The sequence below is a fragment of the Bison bison genome, unplaced genomic scaffold (assembly GCF_000754665.1).
Source record: "Bison bison bison isolate TAMUID 2011002044 unplaced genomic scaffold, Bison_UMD1.0 scf7180017864077, whole genome shotgun sequence".
Lineage (NCBI taxonomy): Eukaryota > Metazoa > Chordata > Mammalia > Artiodactyla > Bovidae > Bison > Bison bison.
In genome coordinates, this window is record NW_011494649.1 from 886,702 (window position 1) to 891,708 (window position 5,007).

Below are 5,007 nucleotides of genomic sequence, written 5' to 3' on the forward strand. Positions count from 1 at the left end.
GGCCCGGGCTGGTTCCGGGGCCGGAGGGTTAAGGGCCTCCTGCGGGGCGCCCACATCCGCCCGCCCCGGGGCAGCGACAGGCCCGAGGGAGGGAGTTGGAGGCCCCGGGCCGCCGGTGCGCGGGCCCGGCGTCCCATCACCCCCATTCACGGGGAGGACTGAACGGGGGACCCTGGAGGGAGGGACGGCCGCCGCGGCCCCGGGAGGGGGCGGTGCTCCCGGGCGGAAGGTTTGGAAGCGCTGGGCAAAGGGCAGGACCCGTTGAGTTGGGGCCACACTCTGAGCCCCGAATATCAGCGCCCCCAGCCCGCGGACCCCGGTTGGACTTTTCCGACCCCTCCGCTGGGGAAAGTGATCCCTATGAGGGAGGGTCTCTGACAGCAACGCCCCCCACCCGTCGCCCCCCCAACCCTGCTCACCCATCTGGGTGAAGAGACACCTGTGCTCAAGTGAGCTGTGGAGGTGCTGGCGGGGCGCGGGAAGATGGGGACCGCAGGCTGTGTCCTGAGCGGTGGGGGACAGGATGTGTGCCCCCCAAACCTGGGGTCTGTTGGTCCTGGGGAGTGAGAGCAGGCGGCAAATCCGGCAGCTGGGCTGAGCTCTGATTCTGGGCCTGTGAACTAAGAGAGACCCGTGGGACTTGCAGGCCAACCAGCACCCCCACCCCCATTTCCTTCTCTCCTGCTGCCCAAGCTACCCTTTCAGATCTGACCTGGCCAGCCACTGGGGCTCCTCCCACCCAGTCCAGGCCATTCCTTGTCCCTGCTGGCCGTCTTGCATACCCCAGAGGCCTCCCCCTGCGTCTGGACGGGGCCTGTCCTGCTGCTGCCCATCCCTCCCCACACCCTCACTCAGCATCTGCTTGAGGCCCAGCTCTGCCTGCCAGTTTCAGTGGCCCTGCTGGGGACTCAGCATCTGGATTTATCATCCTATTCCCTGGACATGCATTTGGGTCGATGAGGACTTTCTTCAAGACCCCTGCCCAAGCCACTGTGACTCAGTTTCCGTGCTCCCTAACAGTGGCCCATTTCTCCCCTGTAGGACCCCATAGGTCAGGTCCTCCGAGTGGCTTGGGCAGCCACACACTCCTTTCCTCATACCAACTCTTTTGGAAGCTCCTTCTCCAGCCTCTGCAAGACCATTTGCAGAGCTCATTGCTCAGCATCTCAACCTCCCTGCTTTCTTCTCTCTGTCCCCTCTACCCACTGAACTAAGAAGTAATGTTCCTCTTCCGTGGAGTCACTGCTGGGGAAACAAAGGCACAAAGCAGTCTTGCTGTGCTGCTCCCAGTGAACCTGAACTGGAACGAGGTCCGGGATGCGCTGGGACTCTTCCTCGGCCTTTAGTCCCATGATGTTCCTGGGCCCCGCCAAGGCCAGGCTCAGAGCTGCTTCTTGGTATTACGCCTGGAATGGCTCCGGGGCAGTGTTCTTCTGAGGTCTCTGTGTTCCTTAGCCTGAGCCCAGGGGTGGGTGTCTCTGGCCACCAAGTCTTAAGCTGTTATCCTGTGGCTGGGAAGGTTGCATTCAGGTCTTGCACTGACCATTCCAAGAATCTAAACTGGTCACTCTACTTTGACATTGAAGCTCAGTTTCCCCATCAATAAAATGACCACAGAGGAGGAGAGGCTGACAATAGGAGATGGACTGGTGGTGTCCAGGATGGGGGCTGTTATGGCCCCCATTTCCTTCAGTAATGGTGGACCCCAGCTTTCATTCTTTTCTGGGAATGAGAGTTGGAACTTTCTTTTCCACCATCCTCTCCTCAATCTGGATAGAAAGCCCTTGGAAATTAGAATCTCATGTGTGATGGGTGTGAGGAACGGGTACCCTCCTGGGGCTGCAGGCGTCTGTGCCCAAGGCAGAACCCCCACCACCTCTTTGCCTTCCTTCTCCTGGCCTTTCATTTTAAGAGCTGGTAATTTTGAAGTTGTCAGGGGTCCGAGAGAAGATAAGCTAAGGTAAGGCCCGGGGTCACCCAGCCAGGGAATGGCAGGCCAGGTGGGGCCAGGACCAGACCTGCTAACTCTGCCAGTGCCCATGCTCCTGGCCTTCTCCTCCCCGGCCTGGCTCAGGTCCCGCGCATGCCCTCGTCATGCCTTGGCCTGACCTGTCCTTAGGCAGACCTGAGACCGGGGCCTGTGGTGGGGTGAGGGGTACTGCTGGAAGCAGGGCCAGGGTGAGGCCTGGGAGCTGGCATCTGTCTTTCCAAGGCTCTGGGACTGTCGTTTCTGTGTTGGATTTGTTCACTAGATGGGGCACTTCCTCTGGGGCAGGAAGCTTTGATTTCCTGTGGTGGGGGCGCTGGTAGGATTAGGAGTGGGGGACTCAGCTCTGGGCCATCCCTGATGTTGTTTGGAACCAAAAGGAGCAGAGCTTTCTGCATAAGGCAGGGGAGGCAGGAAGGAGAGCTTCGGTGAGGAGGCCCCGGGTAAGGCCAGAGAAGGAGGCCAAGAGGGCAATGAGATGGGGAGGCGGGGCGGCGGTGGGCAACACAGCAGGAAGCCTGGTCAGCAGGTGACCCTGCCGGGTATTGTGTTTCCCTGTGATATTTCCCCCTGTTTCTGTGGCAACCTTCCCAGGGGGACCCAGGCCTTGGAACTTCAGGAAAGTGCCCCCAGACAGCCCTTTCCTTAGTGGTCTGAGTATTAGGAGGAGTCCTTAAATCTGGCCACCTCCCTTACCATTTTGGCTCCTAGGGACCAGAGCTTGGGAATCTAGGCAAGTAAGTGAGCATTGGGGGTGGGGGCTGGGTGGCTGGGCTGGGTGGAGCCCCTTTTGCACCTCCTGGTGGGGGAAGCAGAAGAGACGTTTTTGCTGGACTTTTGGGGTAGGGGACTCTGTGCCTCTCATCCCATCTCTCCACATCCCATCTCTCCACTGTCCTCCAGCTCTCCCCCTGTGAAAGGGAACTGGACATCATGCTGCCTGGGGCAAAGGGTGAGGGGGGAGTGGCAGAGGCAGGAGAGATGTTGTCATCAGCAGAGCATAGCTCCTTTGGTCCTGCACCACTTCCCAGAGGCCGAATAAATTCAGGATAGTGTCTGTTTCGTGTGGATCAACACGTGATGGGTGTGTATGCACACTGAGTGAGTGGTGGGGGTCTGCACGTGTGCCCCTAGGCTTGTATGTAGAGGTGGTGATTCCATGGCAATTTGCAGTCCATGCGGTGGCTCTTTGTTGGGTGTCTGGGGAACATGCACACATGTAGTATGGATGTGCATGGTCTCTAGAGTTGTGCACCTTTGCATTCTTGGCTCTGCATGGGGTGGATGGATGTGTTTGGAGGGGATGTATGCCTGTGCAGGAATGGCTTTTTTTTTTTTTGAAGTCCAGGTATTTGCTGGAAAGCATGCTCATCTCTCTTCAAATGCTGGTTCCCAGGCCACTTGCTTTAGAGTTCAGGACACTTGGAACTGCAGGAAAGTGCCCCCAGACAACCCTTTCCTTAGTGGTCTGAGTATTAGGAGGAGTCCTTAAATCTGACACCTCCCTTCCCATTTTGGCTTCCAAGACATTTCCAATTCCAGGTACATTTCAATACCTGGGGATGTATTCAAAATAAAGATCCTCAGGCCCCCTTCCAGACTCAGAATCTGCAGGGGTGGGGCCTGGGAGTCTGGATTTTGACACGTGCTTCAGGTGATCTGGTGGCAAGCCGTGTTTGAGGACTGCTGATCTGGGCCAACCTTTTCAGTTTTTCCTTTGAGGAAACTGAGACCCGCAGAAGGTATGTGGTTTGTCCAAGGACACAAGGATAGTAAGACAAGAACCAGGGCACAATCCAAGCCTTTCAACACCAGTCCAGGACTCAGCCATGCGTCCTCTGGGTGTGCAACTGTGTACATGTCCACACTCAGCGTGACACCGTGGATCCAGACGGAACTGGAGTGGATGCTCACTGGCCTTGACCTTTTCCCTGGGGTCCCGGGCTTCCTGCCCTTGCTTTTCCTTTTACATCCTGCTTCCTTCTCCCTGGGGAAATCCTGGACCTGTGGCTCATCAATCCTAAAAGTGACGTTGGCAACCAGAAGGCCCCCTTTGCTGTGCTAAGCATTCAGCTATTTATTTACTCACTGGGTGCTTACTGAGCCTTGCTGTATGCCAGGTCCCGGGCACAGATACACAGTGATCTCATAGGCAGGACGTCTGACCTCAGGGAACTTCCACTCTAGTGGCAGAGACGGTAAGACAAGTAAGCAAGTCAAGAAATGAGTAGATACATTTAGTTACCCATTGTGATGAACCCTAAGAAGGAAATGAACCGGGCGCAGCAAGAGAGAATAACAAGGGGGACTTCCTTAGACAGGGAGGCCAGGGGAGGTCTGCCCGAGAAGTGAAATGGATGCCTGCGCTCACCTCCCCAGGCTGGAAGTGAGCCCTCGGAGCTTCTGAGCCATGCTTGGCAACCACCTGGATCCAGGTGAGGGACCTAGGCTGAGGATTAGAGCCCGAGGGCCAGCCTTTGGTCTGGTGCGGAAGACATCAGGGTCTCAGCTCCTCAGGCAATCCACAGAGGCTGATGAAAGGGGAGAAGAGGAGGGGGAGCTGGACAGGGCTGACCTCAGGCTGCTTCAGCGCTCGGGGGCGCAGCCTCTTTCCCTCCCAGGGGCTGAGTCCAGGGCCCCGTGGATGAGTTGGGTGCCGGGGAGGTGGCAGCAAAGTGCCACCCCTTTCCTGACCCTCCTGCTTCACCTTCCTCCCTCCTCATTCCCTTCCTCCCCCTCTCGCCACCCTGTAACTCCTGTGCCAAGTCCCTCCCTTCTTGGTCTAGCCTGGCTGCCTCTGTGGCCACTGGGATCTATTTACCTGGTTCAGGAGTCACCGAGGAGACAGGGGGATCCTACGTAGAGAGGACTTGGGCCCTGGAAGAGAGGACACACCAGAAAAAAGGACGGGCCGGGGCCTGTGTGAGGACGGAGCAAAGTGAGGGCTGAGGCTGGCCGAGTAGGGCCTGGGGCAGGAGAGAGAGAGGAGGAGACCTTGGGCTGGGCGCCGCAGAGCCTCT

At 57.7% G+C, this 5,007-nt stretch overlaps 1 long non-coding RNA gene across 1 annotated transcript; it reads right to left on the reverse strand.

Annotated features, from left to right (window-relative positions):
• Positions 1-2,665: 2,665 nt before the first annotated feature.
• Positions 2,666-5,007, reverse strand: LOC104986829. The gene is made up of 2 exons (XR_825074.1): positions 4,809-5,007; positions 2,666-4,518 (listed from the first exon to the last, which is right to left on the reverse strand). It is a non-coding gene; the product is annotated as an uncharacterized LOC104986829 (long non-coding RNA).